We start from the raw sequence: 27,224 nt of genomic DNA, 5'->3' as shown, positions 1-27,224 counted from the left end.
CTGGTACACCATTAGAACTGGAGAAATGCTAGCTGTTACTATTATTGCTACTCTAGTGCACTTACCCAGCCAGACCCTTAAAAAGCACAATGCTGGGCACCGAGTAGAACAGCAGGGTAATTGATACAAGAGCATGTCTTCTTTTTTATGTTTTACCATTTTCTCCCTTCTCTCTCATATACACATCCATGTATGTATTTAACTCATTAGCATACCATTCATTCCTCTTCTACTTGTACACATACTGTGGTCTGTGTACTATTATAACTGATGTAGTCTGTACTTTAAAGCTTATCAGTATATGCCTGCACCTTTAGAAATACTGTTTGGCCCAGCTGGTGAGGCTCTGTGGATTGAGCACCAGCCTGCAAACCAAAGGGTTTGATTCCCAGTCAGGGCACATGCCCCCAGTAGGGTGTGAGCAAGAGGCAACCACATATTGATGTTTCTTTCCCTCTTTTTCTCCCTCCCTTCCCCCCTCTCTAAAAATAAATAAATTATTTTTAAAAAGAAATACTCGCTTTGTAAAACAAACAGGAAACACTAAATAATTTTAATATCAAGTGTGTTGAATGTAACAAAGTTCCACAAAAGGAAGTAAATTCTCTATCACAAGATTTGTATTTTTTCATAACCATAGATTATGATCTCAGCTAAGGAAATACCATGAATTGTAATTAGAATAGCTATTACTGACACAAGAATGCACATAAGCACTGACAGTGCTTAAGACTGTAAAAAAATGTAGATGAGTCTATTCCTCACAGAGCTCCCTGGCTCATGTGAACGTAATCTCTTGGTTGCCTTTGACAAGAGAGTCTATATATAAAAAAGAGAAGGAATGTGAATTCATATAATTGGAACATTTAATTATTTGCCTTTAAAAATAGGGAACTTCTAAGGATATAGAGAAAAGGGAACTCTTGGTGTACTATTGGTGGGAATGTCAATTAGTACAGCCATTATGGAAAACAGTATGGAAGGTTCTCTAAAACTTGAAGTCGAACTATCACATGGTCCAGCAATTCCACTTCTGAGCATGTATCCAAAGGAAATTAAATCAGTATCTGGAAGAGACATTAACACTTCCATGTTCATCACAGCATTATTTACAATTGCCAAGACATGGAAACAACCTATATGTCCATCAAAGAATGGATGGATAAAGGGAGTGTGACTGCACACACCCATGTGTGTGCACACACACAGAGAAGACAGTATGTTATTCAGTCATAAGAAATAAATTCTGCCATTTCCACAATGGACATTTGCACATGGATGGACTTTGAGAACCTTACTCTAAGTGAAACATGTCAAGCAGAGAAGAGCAAATACTTTATAATTTTACTTGTCTGTGGAAACCAAAAAAACCCCCACAGACACAGAGAGTAGATTGGTGGATGCTGAGTAGAGTGTGGCTGAGAGGTGTGGGAAGATGTTAGTTAAAAGGCACAAATGTTTACTTATAAGATGAATAAGTTCCAGGGATCTGATGTTATAGCATTGTGACTATAGTTAGCCATACTATATTCTGCACTTGACAATTGCTATGAGAGTAAATTTTAAATATTCTCACCATAACAACACCAAAAATAGACAAATTATATGAGTTGAAGAATATGTTAATTAACCTTGCTCTAGTAAACATTTCGTAATATGTACTTCTTTCAAATCATCACAATTGTACACCTTAAATTTCTACAAGGTCATATGTCAATTATAGTGATATAAACCTGGAGAAAACCACAATAAAACAGGAAGCATAACCCAGAAGAATAGGTGGTAAATCCTGAAGAAAGAAACAGGTAAAAAAGGGGAAAAGCAGACTACAAAATAGATGTAAGGCATTGATGATTTTTAAATTATGTATATACTTAATATAAAAAGTCTAAAAGTATATAAACCAGAATTTTAACACTGATAATATCTCTTTTTCCATTATTTTATTGTTGTGCAATTACAGTTGTCCCCATTTCCCCCTCCACTGGTAATATCTTAATGGTAAGAGTATAAGACAATCATTCATTTATTTATTTTTTGCTAGTTTCCAATTATTCTTCAATGTATTTCTCATTTGAAGTAAGATGACCAAACATTAGTAGGTTACATTTATTTTTATAATATGTAAAATTGAACAATGTTTTTTTTATTATGTTCAGGAAATGTCTAAGAGATACCAGAGAAAAGGGGAGAACCTACAGAATTCGCAAAATTCAAATAGAAAAAGATACACTTACAAAGGCATTGCAAGTGGCAGAAAAGCTTTTATAAGAATAATAAAATAATAAAGGAATAAAAGAATAATAAAATGGTCTAATCAATGGACAATTTGAAAGATATTCTCCGTAGAAGACAGTGGATGAAATGGGGGTGTCAGAGTTTAAAGGAGTCAGAGAAAATTAACATAATGTTACACACAGTAAGTTATGACAGTCTAATTTTGCAACCACAGGCACTTTCTAGAGTTACTTGCTTTCAATACATCACAATTAATAATGAGTAACTTGAGTAATAAATGATTTACTTATTTAATAAAAAATGAATAGTTTACTTTTCATCAAGGGGAACAGACCAATAGAATAATGTGTTCTTTTCTCTTTTGTTGTTAAAGAAGAGGAGGTTTAGGAAAAATACGGTAATTATAATTGCATAATGAAAATGAAGAAAATCAATGTCCCATAACCTTGTCAGGTCCTTGTCTCAGGCAGTGTTTCACAATGGCTATGACTATACCGCTTTCATCAGAAATTACCTGAGAAACTTAACCTCTGACCACCAATTCAAACTCTCTGAAATCACAGAAGAATCTGCCTTTTCAATAAGTGCCCAAGGTAAATCTGATGTTCACTAAAGTTTAAGAACATCTAATGTAAACTGTGGCTAAAAGCCATCAAAGATTAGCAAAGTGATAGATAACACACTTCTCTTTAAGCTTCTCTATTTAACTGAAAATTAGTAAACTTCCTGAAGAGAAAGATGAGCTAATATAGCACAAAAAGTGCAATGAGTATGTAGTGTACACTTGTATTCAGACTTTTTGTGATGTGCCTCTAGGTCATTTTCATTCAAATTGTTTTATATATTCTGAATTAATATGTGCACTGGGAAAACCTTAAAATACCTTGTTCTCATTTGCATAACTGATAGAATTAGAACATTCTTGTTAACCACTGAGGCATATATAGTAAGTTACAGCTGATTAACTTTGTTTTAATGTGATCCCTATTTTTTCTCCACTCCATAGTCATGGCTAACACAGAAAATCATTCTCTGAGATATTTGTGTACTTTAGTAATTATACCCAAAGGTAAATTACTTTTGTTTTTAAATATTTTGTTTTCTTGTTTTTCTCCCATGGTATTTCTAAAATGCATAACTTCAACTTAAAATGCTCTAGAAGGTTTAAGAAGCCAAAAAATTGAGACGAACTCATGTGATCAATAGGATGGAAACATCAGAGGTGATGTTCCAGCCTTGTAATTTGGGTATTTGCTTTTCCAATGTAGGAATATTTCTAAATTTCTATGAGGAGCTATAAGACAATTTTCTAGAACACAACTTTAGAAATGCCCTTGTGTGTTCGATTAAAAGCATGCCTGTTACTTTATATAATCACACTATTCACACCTTTTTTATTTTTGACTTATGAAATATAACATAAGCACTTAAGTATGCATATTTAATATGCTAGCAATTTCTTGAACCCTCTATATCCCAGATGCAGCAATTCACAAACTCATATACTCTTCAGTATATTTCTCTTTAAAAACAAAATAATAAAAATCAGGGTTTTGAGGAAAATACAATGTCATTGTGTACAAATCAGATATTAGTGGTGTACATTAATCCCTTGAGGATTGTGTCAGTCAGTATGGGCTCTGTTTTGCTATGGTAACAAATATCAGAGTCTACAAACAGCTGAGATTTATTGCTTGCTGATGGCATATATCCATCAAGTTAAACTCACTTCAGGATCCTGGGTGTCAGAGAAGCTAAAATCTGGAACACCGGTTGGCCCCATGAAAGGAAGAATGAGATACCAATATGAATCTTACATTAAACCTTAAAGTTTCCTACCGGAAGTGATACATATTATTGGGCAAAACAAGTAACATGGCCATACGTGATCACAATGGGAAGGGAAGTACAATGCTACCATATGCTGAGAAGAAACACAAATATTTGATAAATCACACTCTGAATACCACAAGGATCCTGGGCATTTGTGTGATATTTTCCTTTCTTCTTACTTTTTCAGATATCAAAATTATCTTTCATACTAGGCTTTCTGATGTGTCAGGCAAAGGTATCAGGCTTTGATAACTTTCCATAGATCAATAAAGATTTATAAGTTTATGCCATCATCATTTGCCTATAGCTAGTTTGGAGAGAAAAAGATTAGCTAGATGATATCATTTTTCAATAGCTGCAGAGGTAGATAGGAGGAGGTGGGGATCATCACAAAAGCCCTGGGCCTTTGTTAAGGAAAGGCATGTGTGGTGCCAGGTGGGTACTAGAAACACCAGGAGGACAACTTTGTAGAGTATAGGATTGTCTAACCTGTATTTTTTACACCTAAAAATAATTCAAAATAATATTGAATATATACTGTAATTGAAAAGTAAAATGAAAAGAAAATGCAAAGGAGAAAACTAGATTACTGGAACCAAAGCCATTGTTTTCAACATAATATCCCCATGTCACTTATAATTTTCATATGAAAATAAAACTTTTTTATTATATTAAATATATTTGGCATAGGGGAGATAGCTAGCTCTACAGCATTAGCAATGAAAACTTAAACTGTTAAAAATAATCCAAAGAAAAATGAATTAATTTTGCCTGGAAGAATTTACTATCCTGCACTGGCAACTGATGAAAGGGTTTTCTGTGCCAAATATGTGGTGTATCCTTCAGAACCCCACTTCACCCTTCCCTACCTTTCTGTAGAACCCGGAAAGCTAAAATGCATGGCTCCTTTGCCCTTTGACTTCCTATGTTTTGACAATGGAGGAGGCACCATAAAGAGATGAGAAAGGGGAAGAGTGAGGTTGGGATATTTCATCTCCAGTTCACTCCCTGGCGGATCTTCACAGAGTGGCTTCATCCCTTTACTAAAGGCTACAGTTGCTGTCACGTGGCCCCGCCCATAGGCACAAGCCTTCAAGGTCCCAATACCATCCCTTCCCCATCCCTTTCAGGCCTTGTGGTGGAACGATGTCCTGCTCTTGCTAGCCCTGGAGTACTGCAGCATCCTTTTCTGTTCTCACACATTGCCACACCTTTATAAATATTTCTTCCTTACTCGTCTCTCACAAAAAGACTTCCTGTCTGTTTCCTGCCAGAGATTTGACTGATTCAGACACTATCTCCACATGCTATGACATATATTTTAGCTCAATAACAATAATCAAAACTATTAGGATACAGAGGTCTTTGCAGAGACTAATCTTCATTAAGATTTCATATTCTTAGTGTCCCCAAAGTATTTACTGTTATATAAAGAATGAATTTAAGTCCTGTCTTTATCGAGAGGTGAAACAAAATGTTTATAGTCCCTGCAATTGCATGTGGTTGCTATAGATAATTTGTTTAAGCATTTCTGAGATACTGTAGAGTGGGCTATATATTATGTTAAGAGCAGAAAGAGGGTCTAAGTATTAATAAAATCCAGGTTGAGAACCTTGATAACTGCTCTCTATCATCAATCATAGCCGGCAGAAACAAATAAAAGCCTTAGGAATGAAATAAGTAGTAAGAGTGTTAACCAACCTGTCAATCAATCAGTAAGTATTTACTTCTCTAAAACCTCACATGCTCCCCGTCCACTATTTCTATTGATTTACCCAAGACTTTTCCAAGTTTTGTTCATTCTATTATCTTTTACATTGATTTTTATTACTCTATAAACCCCATTGAACAAAATACCTGAAATATTAGTTGGTCTTTCGTTGTATTGCTTTACTCCTTAGTCTGATCCCCCTTTCTCCAAGGAGAGAGTGGTTTCGTGCACGAAAGTGGAAGGTATATTTTCATTATAACTCTGTAAACTGGGAAAGAAGATCAAAGCACAGATATATAAGCTTGCATTCCACAAACCAACCTATTTTTTTGCCATTCTCATTCTACAGCAAATTTTACTATTCCTTTGCAGAAATCTTGAAGTGAAATGGAATGACAATTGGGCATCAAACTTCGTAGTTGAGCTCACCCAAACTTTTGTGGGCAACTCCTGTTTTACCCATTATCTCAGTTAGCATTTCTTTAGACCTGGAAAATGAGGAATTGTAGCTTTTACTAATTTATGGATTTTCTTCACATCAAAGCAAAAACCCTTCTTCTTGCTTTTAATAGGGCATAATATCCCTACCACAGATGATTCATGCTAGATGATTCTTATGTTACACAGTTCTAAAACTTTGAGATCAAATTATAAAGCATAGTTAAAGTGACTTATGAAAAATAAGAATTGAGATACTTTATAATAAAAAGTTTTTCCTTTAATTCATAGCCTTTAGTGCATATGAACTGTAGAATTTGGTCTCTAGCACCTACTTCTTTACAATTTTTTAAAATATCAATGTACTGGATGCACACTCTATGTTCTTTACTATTAAGAAAAGATCTACGCATGATATCTTTTTTCCAAAAATTAACCTGCCCAAAAAGTGGGCATTTAAAAAGCAGTATAAATTTTTAAAAGTGAATGAAAGTGTAAGAAAAGTAAAATGTAGAAATTGTATTGAAGTGGTTTAGGCTATTCATAGAATGGAAAAATATATTCTTTGTAAGTTAGACCAATTTTTTTTATTTTCTACAAATGCTTTATTCTTGATAGAACATTTGCATAAAAAAGAAGGCCAACAAATATTTCAAAAATGACAGGAAAGAATGGATAACTATTCCAGCTATGAATGGGAATACAGAATAAATAAATATGGGTTCAAATGATGGATTAGAGAAGGAAGAAAGAGAAACATTCATATGATTGTTTCATCCTTCTCATTTGAAGAAATTGTGATGAAAATTTTGAACAGGAGAACAGAACAGAATAAGGCATTTATGGAGAATGTTGAAACAGAAGATCTCCAGCTTGATATAAGCCAAATGCAGGAAGAAAAAAAGTGGCATTTCTCAAGTCTCTAATCAAGATTTCTCTATTCACCTTTAGAAATAGGTCTTAAATTGGCTTCCTCCTTTTCATCAGGACAATCTTAGGCTTAATGAGGTCTGTCTCCTCTTGCTTGATCATAAAAGCTTACATAAAAAGGCCAGTATTTTATTCATCTGATTTTCTGGCTCAGCACAATACCCGACATATAGGAGATTTGCAAATGGTATCTGTGGAATGAATAAGAAAGAAAGAGCTTTAGAGATCAATCTCTATCCAGTGGCTTACATCTTCCCATTTATATAGGTATGGAGGATGATAGCTGGGAGGTGAGGAGAGGAATTACTAGCTTGGATTTTTTAAAATTCAAGAAGTCCGTCTGCAAGATCATGTACTATGTACTTTTCCAACTGTAAATTTTATGCAATGCAATGATGCCTTTCCAGCAGACCATATCACCTCTTACCCACTCCATCTCTTTGTAACCCACTGCTTTTTCAGAGACATGATAGCCATTTGTAATGCTAAAAAGTTATGTCTCAGAATGCTAAATCGTTAGATCTAGTCTTTCTGACACCAGGTATTTTTCAAGAAACAGATAAAAATTCATATTCTTATTGAGTAATATAGTATCATTTCTCACTTGTTCCAATTCTCGCTAGAAATTAAAACAAGATTTTATACATTAATTTTCTACAAATGGAATTGTGATTAATCTTCAGTATATGTGACTGATAATAAATTGAAAATTTGGTTAGGATGAAGTTAAGGTTTTCTTTATCTGCAATGTTCTATTATGAAAATTAATCAGAATTAAATACAAACATCAAAATGCTTTATCTTAAAAGTGCAATTAATATAGTCCAAGTATATTTTAGAAAACATTTTTCTTTTCTAATTTCATGATTAATGGGACCATGAATGCAAAGATAATGGAGACAGAATTCATTTCTGAAAGCACTGAAACCATCCTTTATTAGTTCTGAAGCTGCAATCACATTAACTCATGTGAATACATTTATTGCTTGTGCATTTAAATTGCCATAAGAGCAGTCACAGTTAAACTGAACTGGAAACCATTGCACTTGCCTTTCTGACAAGCAACAGGGAAAGTTTTGCTTTGTGATTCTTCTATCATCATTTCCTTTTTTTTACTGCTTTTATTTCATATGAAATAGTAAATATCTTGTTGTTTTACAAATTGAACTGATGTTGTTTAGGGCAGAGTAATTTATTAAAATGCAATACAACTTCAGCTCAAATATCGTCTTTTAATAACAAAGTGGTCCTTTAGTAAATTCAATAAATATGTTTCCAGAAGTCTGACCGATACTAAATTATTTTCCTCCCAGTGCATGTTTATATTAAAGATGGTAAACCATTGTTTACCTTCTTTACCATCATTAAAGGTCTGTGTCATATCTCATCTGTGTTATCTTCTGGCCTCTCACACTCGGAGTTAATCACCTTTTTCCTACGACCCTTCAGTATTTTATATATTACATTCATATTATAGTATAGTTATTTTACTCTGTAATACATTCACATTATATTATGGTTATATGGTTACATACCTTCTGGATGTTCATATTCTGCGTTCTGAGAGCAGATTTTAATCACTTGTAAACACCTACATATTTAAGGAGACAGGGAGTACGTGAGTGGGTAAGACCTATCTTCCAAAGGAAAAAATGTCATATCAAGTATTTTGCAGCAAAAGACTGGAAACATTTTGCATTTGGGGAGAAATAATTATAAATTTTATTAAAAATAAATTTCCAAGAGAGGAAAAATGTAGAATTCACTTTGGATAAAACATTTAAATAATCCATTTAAGTATACTTTTGTTTATTACATAAAACCACATCCATAAATGTCTATGTTTCGGCCTCTTCTTTCAATTCCCAAGCAACCTCAGAGTTTTTTTTAAATGTGCTTCAGTCAGCTGTTACCAATCAGGCAACCACCTTTGGAAAGAAACATACATTTGAGCCTTTGAGAGTTGCAACAAGCTGCTTAAAATTATACACACACGCACACAGTAGGAAAACACCCTCCCTCCTCCCTTACCTTGGGAATCACTTATTCTGGGTCTTTCCTGGTAGTATTTGGACATCAGATATGCATATCTAACTCAATGAGAGTAATTTGAAGATATATTTAACTCATCTTTGTAGGTACCTAAGGTGTTGAAAAAGCAGTGATTAGATACATATTTATTGAATTGAACTGCAAATCTTGTTACATCCTATCTGAACTGTCCCCAATGTCTTGCTTCTCTCTACTTCTCAACTTACATGCATGGATTCAGGTATAATAAAACACCATGGCAGCAGGTTTAGTAGGGCTAAGAAATCACAAAAACAGACAGAAACAACAAGTGAAAGCACTTTAGTGATGGTGGGAATAGTATTTAACTAGTTTTGTGTAATAACTTGATTATTTTTACCACCAATTTCTACTCTAAAGCTAAAGAATCCTTTGCCTTACAAAATATGTCTAGTAGTTCAGGGTTAATTGAAAAAGTTGGGGGTGTTGGCCTATTGAACATCCCATGTGAAGTTATCAGTCATGCAGAGCTCCATATTATTCGTTTGCCACTACTTATTAAAGAATAGTTAAAGGGAGGTGGACTTCTTCCACCAAAGAATGGTGTTTCTTGATGCAACTTTTTCATCTGATTCCTAACCTGAGGGAGTATCTTTGGAGCTAATACATTGAACTTAGTTCCTAGTGGAAAGAAGAAAGAACTCTATTATTACATTATTACATTGTTGCTTTGGTTACAGAATCCCACCTATACTGTACTGAAACAGTTGGGGGGTATGATTGCCCACTGTCAAGAAGCATGACTCCCAATACCAGAATTTGGTGAAAAGGAAAAATAATTGGCTATTTAAAAGTTATACAGATTTTCTATAGCAAAAGTTATACTAAATGATGGCAGAATTCTGCCATTAAATCTTGCTCCCTTTAAAACACCCACAAACACACAGTCCTGCCTCCCTTTGCCAAATCAGGCCAGCTTCAGAATATGCCATCAGAGGTACCCCTCTTAGAAACACAGAAGTCCTCAGCTCAGCACCCTCAGTCACAGTTCAGCATCTCCAGCTTCTCCCAGTAATCCCTGCTCTGCTGGGCAGGTTCCACAATTCCCAGCACCAGCGTTCTCCAGCCCTTTGTCCAAAACCATGTGGAACCCCCTTACACACCAGACCTCATGGTGAGCTGGTGGAGACCTTCTGCACCCTTTCAAACCACGTGGCTGACAGAGACAGAGTCTCTTGGCTGCCGCGCCTAGTTTAAATCCTGGCCCAGAGCTTCCAGCACAATCCCATTTCCGACTCCTCCCATGCTGGGTTACATCTGCCCCTTCTTTACACAGTTCATATTCATTCCTCTGCCATTATCAGTTAGGGGAGGCGTGGGTCTATGATGCAGGGCCAACCAACCTCCTTCCTGCCTCTTGCACAGGCACTGTGAGCGCCCCACCCCCCAACCGTGCTATATCTCCAGTCATAGTCACATACATTTCCCTGGCCCTTAGCGACATTACAGCTTTCTAACATAACTATGAATCTAGCCAAGTTGCAAAGTACCTCTCAAAAGCTGTCCTCTGCTTCCCCCATCCCCCAAGCCAGATTTGTGGGGAATATCTTCTGAATCCTGTTACACTTTAACATTTAAATCTCCCGTGAGGTGCGAGGAAGAAAAAAATCCAGGATGTACAAAATATCCTCAATGCCCAGCACATTTGCGGTGTGTTGTGCAAGCTTGCAGAGGCAGAATAACAGCAGAGTACTCTTTATTTTTATCTCATTCTTCTTTAAACAGGTAAAAGTGCTAAGCCAACATTAAAACCTACAGAGCTGTTAAGATGAATTATTTAGAATAGTACTGTTTCCATTTTCCACTGCTGTGATATAGTTGTCTAAAAAATATGTAAGTAAACAGTGTACTTTATGTCAGCCAAAGTTTTTCAGCAAGTGAGAGAGTTAAGGCAAGATAAAGAATCATGTTTCCTCCAGACACCTATTTATATTGCTAGGAGTGCCTTTTGATTGCAAGGATAAGAGAGCAGAACTAGGATGTTAATAGTTTCTACTTAATATTACTTTACATTCTCTCTACAAGCAGTAGATACTAATTTCATTAGTATACAGATGAGGGAGAACATTCAAGGTAAGTTGTCGAAAATCATTTATAAGCAACATAAATGGTTTCAAATCCACACCTGAGTCCAAAGTGTGTGCCCCTCTTACTATATCCAATGATGATTACATTTGAGTCCACCATGACCCTGATTAAAAGCAGAGTCAAGCTCTGTAACAGCCTCTCTGCTCTGATTAGAGTTGAATAAATCACCCATTTCTGAGTCAATTGAGGTCAATGACAGAAAACCCCATTGCATTGCCAAGTATTTGATAAGGTCCAGTTGTGCTGATCAGATGACTTACTTTCCCAACAATTACCCATTCTGATGAACCATAGAATTGAAAATAGCCTAATTTTTGAAAATGAAAACAGTCTGAAAGAAACCCATAATTTTCTTCCTTTATGGAGAAGTAGCTGTTCTGCTTTATCATCCAGAATGAGAACAAGATCCCATGATTCCCTTGCTTATTATTCACTCTTGGTTTTCTTAAACACTTTTTCTTAAAGATTGCCCAAAGAATCCTCTCAAATATCAGAAGCTCTGCTCCTGATCCTGAGATGAAATATAAAAACCAACTAGATGGCTGTTTTGTTTATTGTTCTGTGAAATTACATTATTAGGAGAGGCATCATTTTAAATTAGGAAGTGATGCATGGCTTTACCTTGTTTCAACCCATTACTTTCATATGATTAAGGAATATTTTGCCATGTTAAAAAATCCTGGGGCATTGATTGTATATATTTTCTGTTGCTCCTGTCCTGGGTGTACTGGGCTGTGTTACACACAGTCTGTGCAAAGGAAACACAGATGTGACAGTGTTTGGGAAACTGCAGGATAAGGTCTAGAATGTATTATTATGATGATTATCTTGGATTGCTTTTATATTTTCTTAAAAATCTATGGAATAGGATCATGATATGCTTGGTAATAGTGCAATTTTAGGATAGAAATTCAAAACTCAAGCTTGAAGAATGAGACAAATTTTCAAAATCTATCTCTATCACTTATTAGTTGTATGAATTTAAAGAAATGACAGTAAATAAATATTCTCAGTTTGCTCAAATGTAAAAAAGATTATTACCTCATGGGATTATGGTGAAGATTAAGGAGAGAATATGCATCAAGTCAAAGTACATAATCATTTTTCCATAAATAATAGTAGTTTTGTGCTTGAGTGGTAAAGTGATCTTATTATTTGCACTGGCCTACATATCATTTTTTTTTCTTTTTTAAAAAAATTTTATTGTTATTCATTTACAGTTGTCTGCATTTTCTCCCCACCCCTCTACCCCACCCCAGCCAAACCCACCTCCCTCCCCTGCCTCCACCCTCCCCCTTGATTTTGTCCATGTGTCCTTTATAGTAGTTCCTGTAATCCCCTCTCCCCACTGTCCCCTCCTCACCTCCCCTGGCTATTGTTACATTGTTCTTAACTTCAATGTCTCTGGTTATATTTTGTTTGTTTTTTTCCTTCGTTGATTATGTTCCAGTTAAAGGTGAGATCATATGGTATTTGTCCCTCACTGCCTGTCTTATTTCACTTAGCATAATGCTCTCCAGTTCCACCCATGCTCTTAACCAGGAACATGTATGGTAGCAGGTGGGCTAGAAAACTTGCAAGAAACCCTTTAGGTTTTCTGCTCTCCACTTATAGCAGAGCCCTGAGAAGAAAGGAACTCCATGCATTTGCCTTCTCTTCTGAACTACATTTTCTTAAATATCTTGTATCCCTTGAGTATCTAGCAGAGTGTCTTGCACACAAGAAGGATTGACGTGTAGTTTTTAAGTGAAAGAGGGAATAAATAGGAAAAGATAAAAAGATCTTTTAAAATCCAAAGCATCTGAGAGATAAGGAACCAGACAGTGTGTTTTATAAAATGCCTCTCAAATGCTACTGCCAGTCTTTGTTTACTTATCATGGTATGTGACATCTAAAAAGAATGCTGATAGACAAGGCTATTCTTGACGCCACTCCCCTCAAGTCATATCACTGAAAGTCTTTGCTAGTTCATCTGGTTGTGCTGGATGATCACAGGAGAACAACTCTCTTGTTGATGTCCTTTGTCCCCAAATTCTAGGCTATAATGAACCATTCTGAAGATCTATCAGCCATGGTCCCAGAGCTTTACCCGGTCTTTATTCAGCATTCACTGAGGTTCTACCACATAACAGACTCTGTGTTAAAACAATGAACACTCATTCTACACTTCAGCCATGGTGAATTTCACTTCTATTTCCTGAAAACGCTCATCACCAAGCCTTGACAACACACTTTTTCCTCTCCCATTCATCCTACAAACCTCACATTTAATGTCCTTTTTCCAGGAAATCTTTCTTGAACCCTCTAATTCCATAGTAAAGTTCTTCATGATATATGTGAGATTAGACAGTAATCACACACACACACACACACACACACATACACATAGACATATATGAGATATAACAGTAATCATATATGTATATAAACTAGTCAGTGTTTCTAACTAGGCACAATGGCTCTTGATGATGGAAACTGTGCCTTTTAATTTTTTTTTTCATCAGCCACTTTTATAGTATCTGGCCTATAGTATAGGTACTCAACAAATATTTGTTGAATTAATAGATGAATCAATGAGATGAAAATTTAATGTCTTTGTCCTCTAAAAGGATACTGATATTGCAGAGAGACCGTCACTTAGAATAAAATAGAGAATGTGATACCTTTAAAAATTATAGCAAAATATAATAAGAGTTCCAATAAAAATCTGAACTTTGTGCTGTCAGGTCATAGAGGGAAAAAAAGGAAGAAGTTACATCTGAGCTGGATCTTGATTGTTAATGAGTTTCACAGGTAGATGATCATCTGTGATCTTCTTGTTGCTAATAAAAACAGAAATGCTCCAGGCATGAAAGCAAGAAAGATATGCTTGGTACAGTTTTCCTTTATTTGAACACCCTCAATCTATATCTATTGAGCTTCCTCCTTCTGGGTGGAACTTAAACCTCCATTTAGGCCCCTGTGCCTCTCAGCAGCAACCTTTCTCTACCATCATCTTTTGCAAACATGGGAAGCAACATAAAAACATCATAATATACTGTATATTTAAAAAACATTTGTTGGCAGTGCTTTCTTCAAACTAACAAACAACAAAATAAAACAAAACATTCTTTTGAATTGTTTCCCAGAAATGGTAGAGTCGTGCTATACCATGAAAGTACTTCCCATTTTATCCACCTTTCAAATTAATTTGGTTGTAAATGTAACTTTTGATTCACTGAACTTACAGTCATTTTTAGAAATATCAATTAAAAAATTACTTATTTTTCAGATATATGAGATCAGTACTGTTACTACAAGTCTCAGGAATGTTTATTTCAAATGATAGTGGTTTATAATAAATTAGGCAGTTACTTGTCCTCCAAAAATATAGCAAAAATAGAATTTATTCTTGTATTTCAGACTCTCACCTGACTTTCAGTACACCTCATGCACCACTGAAATTGGCTATCTGAATTTCTTGTACAATTGTAGTCATTTAACGAAGTTCACCTTTAAAAATTAGGAGCAGGTACTTTGAATCTCCGAATTGATGTTAATTTTTTAGGTGTATTTTTTTTATCTAGTTAGCTAGTTATCCATTCACTATTTTATGCAAATAAATATTTACGTGTATAAAATGTTTTAAGATATATTATGTGTTTCATATATAGCAATATAAATGTAGGCATTCTTATTTTGGAGAAAGTTTTATCTAACTTTTAATAATAGTTCCTTGATGGGTTTAATTATTACTGTTGTGTTACAGTATGTGTATTAATTTTTTATTTGACTTTAATACTGGCAAAAGAAGAAGTTCATTTTAAGTAAATGATTTCAGTGATACAGTTCAAAGTATCTTAAATGTGTTTAACTTCAAAACAAATGACTATCTCCTCTAAAGCAAAGGAAATTATAGTTATAAATGAATTTAATTTTAAAATGAAAATATTGCTAAAGTGGAGCATCCTGAATAGGAATTTCAAACAGAAAGTAATTTATCTGCATTCCACAATAGCAAAAAATGATAATCAGATTGTAAAGAAATTATTCTTTAAAGGAATTCCCATTTTTAACTTCTCTGGACAGCCCTCATGTTGTGAAAATATATTTGATTAGCACAGGTTGCAGGCAGCTGGCACACTGAGCATTAAGACATTACTCCTTGGAGAAAATGTCTTAGTAGATAACACCTCTGGTTTTATTGTTCCAAATCATTAAACACAATTTTCTTTTTGATTTGATCCTGACTAGGAAAATTACTAACCCCCATTTCAAAAACAATAAATAAAATAAAAAGGTTATAATGTTGGAAATCACCCATTCTCACTGTGATAACATGATTGGGGGTGTTCCAAATCATGACACAGGGAGAAAGACTAGAAGCATGAGAGAGCACTGAGCACGCTCAATAGCTCCTTTCACGCGGTAAACTCTATAGGAGTTTTTCCCATCAAGATGCAGAATATAAAGGCATTTAAAGAAAAGAAGCTGTGAGAGTTAAAGCACTTGAAGTAATATAGTAATTACATATTAATCAAGAACATCAGGGCCACTGCAGTATGTTAGAAAGTTTAAAAATAAAAATCCATTGAACATGTACTACACATGAAACATTAAGCATGTCATGTTATTTTCTTCTCACTACAGCTCTATAGAGTCAGTATTATTACCCTTATTTTATAAAGGAAAAAATAGAGAAATTCATTCATTTAATATCAAAGAACCAGTATAGTGGGAGGGTTACAAAAGAAGGTCTGTGTAGTGTTAGGACCTGAACGCTTAGCTATTGCACACACTGCCTCTGTGCACACATGGAACTCAATGAGTCTAGATGGATGTAGTGCCTTGGTTTTACAGAGCGTGAAAGTTGGTGTGTTAAATGGGGATGACTGATCCCAGATGGCATCATTTTTATGTCTGACAATTGGCTGGCTATTGTCTGAGGAGTCTTAGTTCTCTTACACTTGGTTTCTTCTCAGGGAGGCTACCCTGGGCTTATTATTCACATGGTGGCAGCAGTTCAACAATGAGCTCTTGAGCTCGACAGTCAGGATTTGAATAATTGGACTTCCTTCATCTTCCTTTAAACAATGCAACTTACAAGGGCAGCCGAGTTTCAATAGTGGGGTAAGATATTCCTCTTCTTGATGAGCAGAACTGAAAAGGATTGTCATCATTTTTGCAATCTACCATGGCTTACATGGAATTGGTAGTACCACATGGCTTGACTTCCTTATAAGTTAACATGTCAGACAGTGTAGAAAAGATGAAAGCAGTCTACTAAAATTAGTGGAATGAGCCCATGAAACCAGCTTGAACACTGTTACCAGAGATAAGGTAAAGAGAGCCCTGCTCTGACCAAGACACTTAATAATGTTTCCATTAAAATCTAACCTGAGAAATAGGAGAGCCCATACACCTGTTTTTGAAATTAATATTTGAAAGACAGGAGGGAAAAAATACCTTATGCTCTTTCTGGGGGCTATATGCTGAAAAGGAGAAAATAACTAAGTATTGTATACCTTCTTTTCCTGAGCCAAGAAAAACCATTATTAAGCACTAAAATTTTGATCAAGTGAAGTTACTCCTCTAAAACAGATAGCCCATGTTATTAAAACAAAAACAAAGAATAGAAGAAAATGAATCATTGCCTAATTCATCTATCTTCACGTGACTGTTCTATGAACATGTATAATTCTCATAAGATTTATCCCCTGTCAGAATGATCTTGGGGAATTTTAAACCATTTCACCAGTCATTCTAGAACTTTATTTTTAAATAATGTGTCAAGAAAAAACCCCAAAACACTCAAAAACATGGAGATTGAATAGCATGCTATTAAACAATGAATGGGTCAAGAATGAGATTAGGGAAGAAATCGAAAAGTTTCTGGAAACAAATGAAAATGAACTCACAACAATCCAAAACCTATGGGACACAGCAAAGGCAGTCCTGAGAAGGAAGGTCATAGTGATACAGGCCTACCTAGAAAAGATAGAAACATCTCAAATAAACAACCTAACACTACAACTATAAGAACTCGAGGAACAACAACAAAGACAACCGGAGCAAGTACAAGGAAGGAAATAACCTAGATCAGAGCAGAATTAAATGGCATAGACACTAAAAGCAAAATTGTAAGGGTCAACAAATCCCGGAGCTGGTTCTTTGAAAAGATAAACAGAATCGAAAAACCCTTAAGTAGGCTCATCAAGAAAAAAAGAGAGAGGACCCAAATAAACACAATCAGAAATGAAAGAGGAGAGACTACAACTGATACCACCGAAATACAAAGGATTCTAAGAAATTACTATGAAGAACTGTATGCCAAGAAATGTGAAAACCTAGATGAAATGAACAAATTTCTAGAAAAATATAACCTTCCAAAACTCAATGAAGAAAAGCAGAAAGCCTGAACAGACCAATAACACCTGATGAAATTGAAACAGTAATCAAAAAGCTTCCGACCCACAAAAGCCCTGAACCAGATGGTTTCACAGGAGAATTCTACAGAGTATTTAAGGGAGTGCTAACCTCCATTCTCCACAGATTATTTCAAAAAATTCAAGAACATGGAAAACTCCCAAACTCATTTTATGAAGCCAACATCATCCTAATCCCAAAACCAGATAAAGACATAACAAAAAAAGAAAACTTCAGGCCAATATCACTGATGAACATAGATGCTAAAACCCTCAACAAAATATTGGCAAACCACATCCAGCAATACATTAAAAAGATCATACACCATGATCAAGTGGGATTCATCCCAGGGATGCAAGGATGGAACAATATTCACAAATCAATAAACATAATACACCACATAAACAAAAGCAAAGACAAAACCACATGATCATATCAATAGATGCAGAAAAGGCATTTGATAAGGTATAGCACCCACTTATGATGAAAACACTCAGCAAAGTGGGAATAGAGGGAGCATTCCTCAAAATAATAAAGGCCATATATGAGAGACCTATAGCCAAATCATACTCAATGGACAAAAACTTAGAGCTTTCCCACTAAGATCAGGAACAAGACAAGGATGCTGTCTCTCACCACTCCTATTCAACATAGTATTGGAAGTCCTAGCCACAGCAATCAGACCAGAAAAGGAAATAAAAGGCATCCAAATTGGAAAGGAGGAAATGAAACTGTCACTGTTTGAAGATGACATGATAGTGTACATGGAAAACCCTAAAGACTCCACCAAAAAACTACTCGACCTAATAAATGAAATTGGCAAAACAGCTGGATACAAAGTCAATACTCATAAATCAAAGGCATTCCTGTATACCAACAATGAAACAACAGAAGCAGAAATCAGGAAAAAAAATCCCATTTGATATAGCAACAAGAAAAATAAAGTACCTAGGAATAAACCTAACCAAGGAGGTAAAAGACCTATACTCAGAAAACTACACAAGACTGAAGAAAGAAATTAGGGAAGACACAAACCAATGGAAGCATGTACCATGCTCATGGATTGGAAGAATTAACATCATCAAAATGGCCATACTACCCAAAGCGATTTATAGATTCAATGCAACCCCACTTAAAGTACCCATGACATATTTCACAGATATAGAACAAACACTTCAGAAATTTATATGGAACCATAAACAACCCTGAATAGCTGCAGCAATTCTGAGAAAGAAGAACAAAGCACGAGGAATCACAATACCTGCTATCAAACTGTATTACAAGGCACTGTAATCAAAACAGCCTGGTACTGGCATAAAAACAGGCACATAGACCAATGGAACAGAACACAGAGCTAAGAAATAAACACAAGTATTTATGGTCAATTAATATTTGACAAAGGAGGCAGGAGCATAAAATGGAGCATAAATAGCCTCTTCAACAAATGGTGTTAGGAGATCTGGACAGCTACGTGCACAAAAATGAAACTCGATCACCAACTTACGCCATACACAAAAATAAACTCAAGATGGATAAAAGACTTAAATATAAGTCATAACACCATAAAAGTCCTAGAGGAAAACATTAGCAGGAAAATCTCAGAGATTCCATGCAGCAACATCCTCACAGACATGTCCCGTAAAGCAAGGGACATAAAGGAAAGAATAAGCAAATGGGACCTCATCAAAATAAAAAGCCTATGCATGGCTAAAGAAAACAGCATTAAAATAAAAAGAGAACCAACAGTTGGGAAAACATATTTGCTAATGATACTTCAGACAAGGGCTTGATCTCCAATATACATAAAGAACGCACACGACTCCACTCCAGGAAGACAAACAACCCAATTAAAAAATGGGCTAAGAAGTTGAACAGACACTTCTCCAAGGAAGACATACAGAGGGCCCAGAAAAGGTGCTCAGCATCACTAGCCATCAGGGAGATGCAAATTAAAACCACAATGAGGTACCATCTCACACCAGTCAGAGTGACCAACATAAACAAATCCACAAACAAATGTTGGAAAGGATGCGGAGAAAAGGGAATCCTAGTGAACTGTTGGTGGGAATGCAGACTGTTGAGGCCACTGTGGAAAACAATATGGAATTTCCTCAGAAAACTAAAAATGGAACTGCCCTTTGACCCAGCAATTCCGCTGCTGGGATTATACCCTAAGAACCCTGAAACACCCATCCAAAAGAACCTATGCACCCCAATGTTCATAGCAGCACAATTTACAATAGCCAAGTACTGGAAGCAACGTAAGTGCCCATCAGCAAATGAGTGGATCCAAAAAGTATGGTATATTTACACAATGGAATTCTACGCAGCAGAGAGAAAGAGGGAGCTTATACCCTTTGGGACAGCATGGATGGAACTGGAGAGCATTATGCTAAGTGAAATAAGCCAGGCGGTGAGGGACAAATATCATATGATCTCACCTTTAACTAGAACATAATCAACAAAAGAAAAAAGCAAACAAAATATAACCAGAGTCATTGAAATTAAGAACAATCTAACAATAGTCAGAGGGGAGTGAGGAGGGGATAGTCAGGAGAGGGGTTTACAGGAGCTACTATAAGGGACACATGGACAAAATGAAGGGGAAGGGTGGAGGCAGGGGAGGGAGGTGGGTTTGGCTGGGGTGCGGTAGAGGGGTGGGGAGAAAATGCAGACAACTGTAATTGAATAACAATAAAAATTTTTTTAAATAGTGTCAGCTAATTTAATGATCAGTGAAATCGTTAATTTCATTAATTTATTTAATCATGAAAGATACATATGGCATTCTTTAAGCAAAGCTGATAAACTAAAAATGGCATTCATTGATAGTTGAGTTTCAGTGATTCATTTTTTTTTAAATTTAAGCCACTGATGATTAACTTAAATATTCTATTTCTTTTCTAGTGTCTTAGGACAATTTGGGAAACATGGAGTCTGTTCTGACATGCAGAATCTTAGCATATTTTCTTAATACTGTAGGGTACACCCAATTTCAAGCTTTACTCTAAAGGGGAAAATTTTATAAAAATTTATAGGTTACTATATCATCATTTCCCCCCTAAATTCTTTACTTTAACTATAAAAATCTTTACTCCATTGTGCTCTGGGAAAGAAGAAAATGCATATGATATTTGCCAAGAAAAAAATTTAAATTATAGTTTGATGCTGTATACCACCACCAATTATATTATCTAGAACCATTCCAAAATCTTTGAAAAACACTTAGTCTTTTTTCTAGCATTCATCTTACATATCAAAAGATTTTGTGACTCAAAATCTTAAGTCACAAAGAGTTTATATGCTGGATGGGAAAATATAGTTCTTCTCCATTTGGCCATAGAATAATGATGAAATAGGAAAAGATATTCCAAATCAGTTAGTCCTGATAAATATCATTATGTAGGGCTATTTGACTTTGTGCAAACCTATGGGTTTGAACACAAAGGAGAGGAAAGGGGAGAAGGTAAAGTTTCTTAAACTTTAGTAGAGGTTACATACTTCTTCTGTGTATATGGTTCATATTTCCTTCATACAGAAAAGTGATAGTGTAGTACAGTCCTGTGGCCTGTAGCCCCACAGCAATCTAGGCTCCCAACCAAGGCATGGCACTGAATAGAGATAATCGCCTTGTGCTGCGTCCTTCTGTCTCCTTATGAACAATGACATATGGATGCTAGCCACGAGGCAATATGTAGGAAAATGGAGTTGTAAAGTAGATGAAACAAGAATTTATAGTGAGTTTACAATTTTAAATGGAAAATTGTATAACCCTGAAGGAATTCTTAACTAAAGAAAGCATTTGGACTTAGTGCCTAGCAACTATGAAGTATTGCTCCTCTCTTAACTAAAATAGTGTCGCTAATTATCAATTTTTTTTAAATGTCACCTGATGCTTCCTAAATTGATCGTGTAATTAAAATAGGCTTATTAATGACTAGGCCAAAAAAATTGGCAGTTAAATATTAAGTCAAGTGTATTTGGCCATTCTTTAATTTATGATTACACATCACTGTTTGGATGTTTTGGGGTAGTATATTTATTTGGGCTGTGAGATTTTCTTTGTGAGGTTGCAAATATGAAACTAAGAGAACTATAAAAAATTATATAGAAGGGCTGAATTATATACTTCCCAATTTGAACCTAAGGCTAGGTTCACTTTTGACTTGCTGTGCCACTGCCAAACCTACAAATGTTTTATTTGGTATTGATGAGTTTTAATTTTTTTTTATATTCTAATTTTCCACAGTACAATTAATGTTTTTTAATTATGACTTATTTATCAACTTGTTATATATTGATAGCCTACTTATAACATTATATAATCCATTTCTTTTTTATCCCATATTTCAAAAATATTTTGAAATAAATTTTATATTTAAACTAAAACTTTATATATATGTACATAATTTTGTTCTCTAATAACAGGGTTATTTTTGGCCATTTTGCAAATATAGTCTCCTTAGAATAGAAATTTTAAAATTATTTCCTAGCATTTTAATATTGCTGTTTTAATAATAATTATTATTATTTTGCCAAATTTGATTTATATTACAATTGTAAAATTGAGAAGTGATATCCAACAGGCTTATATATAAATCTTACCTCTTCAACAGCCTAGTTTAAGCAAATAACCCCTCTGAATATGTTTCCACATCTAAGAAATAGGAATGGTAATGCTAACTATAGACGGATACTGCAAAAATAAGATAATGTATATGATGTCTATCACTCAGCAAATATTTCATAAGTATATATTTCATTGTGTTTCTAGCACATAGATTTGAAGAAAAGTCAAGAATAAGTTTTCAAAAATAAACAAAACAAAAGCATCAAATAGTTTTTAAACTATTGGCTGATTAAAACAAAAAGGATGGGATCTCCTTTGTTCTCTTTGGTAACCTTGATACTAAAACAACCTGAACTATAAAACTAACACAAACAAGAAAACAAAATAATAATATAAGCATATTAATTTGTCAATTTAGTAGAAAAATACATATAAACATATACTTTAATCATAAGGAATTTACTCTGTAAATGTTAAGGCTGATTAAATTAAAAAATAATTTTCTTGATTCATCACATTTATAAATCAAAGGAAAACATATATGTGAATGTTTTGATACTAAGAATGTATTTGTTGAAATCAACAAATTCATTCCAGATTTATAAGATAATTCTTTAACATAATGAACTCTATCTCAAGCCAATGTTAAAAATTATATTGAATCATGAATCAGTAGAGACATTTTTTATAATCAAAGATTCCTTTGTAATCAGGAAATTTCCATTGTGATCAAGAGGTTATAAACTCTAATTGCTTACATTAATTAAATACTTCATATTTGCTAGACGCTAAGTCCAAATGCTTTTAATCCCCTCACATAATTTAGGAGAGTAGATATTGTTTTTTTCCCTCCATTTACATTTCAGAATACAAGGCAAGTGTGGTTAAATAAGTGAAATAAATTGCCTTACATTACATAGTTCATAAATAGCAGAGTTAGGACTTAAGCTAGGTGCTTCTAATTTTAGGACCTATTGTTTTAAATATTTAGAACTTTTATACCCAGCAAGAACACTGACCCATGCTCAGGTCACCAACAAATAAGAACACCAAATATTTACTTTGTTGATAAAATTTATTTGCTAGTTTAAAATTGTAGTTGTCATGGGGAAAAATGTGGGAGCTCTCTTAGACTTTCTTATGATTATGGTTCAGTACAGTATTCAGTGCTTCATGTCTAAGGGTTAAAATTCAGTTCCCTTCTCCCACCTAAAGAGTTAACCAGCAGACTTATCTGAAATCACTTCAGATTTATTTATGTGTTGACTCACAAACATCCATTCAGAACCTTCAGAATGGAGGTTGTGCTGCAGATTTTGCTCCAGAATAAGGGATATAGTGACAAATACAATTGATTCACTCCTTTTGTTTGAGATACCATTTTAACATAATCAAAAGTACACACACACGTACATATGTGTGTATACATGTATATGCACATGTGTGTATATACATGTGTGTACATGTATAGCTATATACAGTTTGCATTCAATATTATTTTGTATCAGTTTAAGATATGCAGCATAGTGGTTGGACAATCTCCAAAACTTTACAAAGTGTTCCCTTCATATTTGCAGTACCTAACTGGAACCATACAGAATTATTGCAATGTTAATGACTATATTTCCTATACTCGTAAGATGCTCACAGTTTAGGGGCAAAACAGGAAAATAAACAGTAAACAGTATGTGTGCAACAATGGGAAGTCATACAAGGAACACAGCTATCACACAGGAGGTGATGATAAAACTATTTGGGAGGGGGCGGAGTGGGTTATTTTCAAGAAAGTCTTGAACTAGGTGACACTGGAGTAGTGTTTTTAGAGATCAAAAAGTTCAGCATGAAGAAAGAACTAGCAACTTGCCTTTTTTTTAGTAAACTAATAACCATTTATATATAATTAAGAGAATTTTCCTTAATCTATGAAGTCGACATCCCCTAATAATTATGTAATATATGCATTTCAAGCTGGTCAAATGATCATTTTTAAGCCACTATCACATTTTAGACATAATTATCATTGACAGAAAGCATGAATAAAACATGTTACAGTGATCTGTCTTTATTTTGTTTATTTGACATTTAACTATAGCACCACATTTAAAATAAACATGTTCTACAATAATTAACTATAAATAATTAGATAACTAACTAATATACTTATCTTTAATATGTCTTGAATTACCATTAATATAATCACTGAATTTAAAGTTTGGAAGAGATATAGAATAATCATGTGTTGAGATCCTTGATTTTGTGTAGAGAATAACCTGGTAATGGTCATTTAACCAAGAACTAAGCAGTGGAATAAAGTCAAATCTTTTCCTTTTTTATTTTCTAAATCTTCTTCCATAGTGCCTGACCCTAGCTCTTATATTTAATGAGATTTATGATTACACAGACATGAATATTATATAGATGTAATCCAACAATAAAATAATGAAGAATGCTTTCCAAAATACATAACTCCAGCTCCATCAATTTATCATTTCACTTATGAGGGGAGATTTAGCCAGCTTCTATTGTAATAGACACATCCTATAATAGTACAGATGATTTTTCCCCTACAAAATATTTGCCAGTAAAGTGCTATACTTGGACTGAGTAAGGAAAGAGGTGACTCTACAGAGAGCAATCTTTTTTATTTTAACTTTTTAATTGTTATTCAATTACAGTTGTATGCCTTTTCTCCCCATCCCTCCACCCCACCCCAGCTGAACCCACCTCCCTCCCCCACCTCCACCCTCCCTCTGGATTTTGTCCATGTGTCCTTTAGAGTAGTTCATGTAATCCCCTCTCCCCACTATCCCCTCCCCACTCCCCTCTGGTTATTGCTAGATTGTTCTTAACTCCATATGATCTCACCTTTAACTGGAACATAATCAACAAAAGAAAAAAGCAAACAAAATATAACCAGAGACATTGAAATTAAGTACAGAGATCAATCTTTAAGTGTGATCTGTGGATCACTACATCAGAGACCCCTGATCAGATGCCTGGCCTACCCTGAGCTCACTTAATAATAACTTAGAAGAACAGATCCTGAGAATAAGAATCTCTACAGAAGCACTGGCATGGGCCTTTCCTTTGAAATCTCCATTTACTTCAATTTGCTTTGTGTCAACTATATGTAAATGTCTAATTTCAGAGTCTGTACTGGGTCATTTGGTGATGCCCCCATACACTTAACTGGAAGTTATACAGAGTCATGCAGAAGGATCATGGCAAAATTAACTGTATTCTGTTCTCATTCAAGAGTATAAATTCTTTCTTCAAGTTTCTTAGTACTTGAACTCTTCTCTTTGTATCAACTTTGTTATTGTACATTCTCATTTGAGGACACTGAGCCATTTACTATATGTAACAAGTAGTCATTAAATGGATGGAAATGAGGATGATAGTTTTCTAGAGCTCTCCATTTCTTTTCCTTCTTCTTTCTCTCTTTCTTTCCTTCTTTCTTTCTCCCTGTACTGTCCAGAAATAAATTGGTCTGCTACCAAATCCTTGCTCATTATTTCTCCTAAATGGAACTAGAAAGAAGTCTTAGTTTCTTTCTCAATTTTTCTTGTAGCTCATCATCAACTGAATCTGAATATTCATCCACCCTCATTTACTTTGGCATCTCTTTTTATCAATTTACCCACTTTTCTGCTTGGGAAAAAAAAAGTTGGAGAAGGGAAAGAAAAGGCATACAACTGTAATTGAATAACAATAAAATATATATATATATATATACTTTTAAAAATAAAAAAAAGAAAAATATAAATGTTGATAATCTCTGCATGTTGGTGATTATCTACCTGTTAGGTCAGTCTGGGAGTTTTAGATCTGAAATCTATATTTTAGAGCTAACCCATAGGATTCTGGCTATAGTTAATTTGTCATATATAATCCTAAACTCTAAAAATCATTGAGTCAGATGTTGGCTCAAGGCATTGATAAACCAATCATTGAAGATGTCAATGAGGACTGTGTGTGACACGTTATGAGTCATGACCATGATATCTAGCTAGAAAAGTATATAATTTTAATGTATTTTAAAATGTCCTTACTATTGATGAAGTCCAAAGAAGAGGAAAGTTTGGGCAGCATCATATCAGAAAATCTGTTATCTTTCTGTCACTCTTGGATTCATTGAAATGGGCTAGCATTTCACTTTTTGGCAATCCTCCTTGTCTAACTTTCTTCTTTGCTTGTGATGAATAATGTGAAAAGCGGTAGCATTTCTTCGACAACTATGTAATTTTATGGATACATCTTTGCTATCTCCTCAACTAATACTATTTGCCTCCTTAAAAATCTTACATAAATAACTTTATGCAGAGCAACACTGTGGGAACATATTTTTTCTCCTCCATTGTTGATAACTAGTTTCTTACTTCTAAGTTTATACCTCACTCTCTAATTAATCTTTCCAAGCCAATTCCAGATTCCAACTCTATCTTAATATGTGGTACACTGCACTATAATTATTTTCTTATATTTATGTGTCTCTCTTCAGCCAAGAGTGGGAGACTTTTTCATCACTACATAAGCAAAACCTAGGACAGTGTTGGCTTTAATAGTTCTGTCCCTTAATGGAATGGGACTGAACTTCACTGAACTACAGCCACTCTTTTTTAAAAAAAGATTTTATTGATTTATTTTTAGAGAGAGGGGAAGGGAAGAATGAAGAAAGGGAGAGAAACATGGATGTGTGAGAGATCTGGCCCACAACCCAGTCATGTACCCTGACTAGGAATCTGTCCAGCAACCTTTTGCTTTGTGGGACAATGCCCAACCCGCTGAGCCACACCAGTCAGGGCTACAGCTGCTCTTAATAGAGTCTGGTTTAATTTAACTCATAAACTTGAAATTTCCCTTTGTTCCAATTCCACACCCTAAAAAACAGGGGAAATTAAGTCTTGCTATATACTTCACAGACTAAACACTTATACAACT

At 34.7% G+C, this 27,224-nt stretch overlaps 1 protein-coding gene across 5 annotated transcripts in view; it reads left to right on the top strand.

The window, feature by feature from the left end:
* Positions 1-27,224, top strand: part of LINGO2 (leucine rich repeat and Ig domain containing 2) — a 1,230,686-nt gene that overhangs the window by 759,083 nt on the left and 444,379 nt on the right. The gene's annotated exons all lie outside the window — the stretch shown is intronic.

The sequence above is a fragment of the Desmodus rotundus genome, chromosome 1 (assembly GCF_022682495.2).
Source record: "Desmodus rotundus isolate HL8 chromosome 1, HLdesRot8A.1, whole genome shotgun sequence".
Lineage (NCBI taxonomy): Eukaryota > Metazoa > Chordata > Mammalia > Chiroptera > Phyllostomidae > Desmodus > Desmodus rotundus.
Note: the sequence above shows the minus strand (reverse complement) of the source record. Positions and strands in the feature narration are given on the sequence as shown.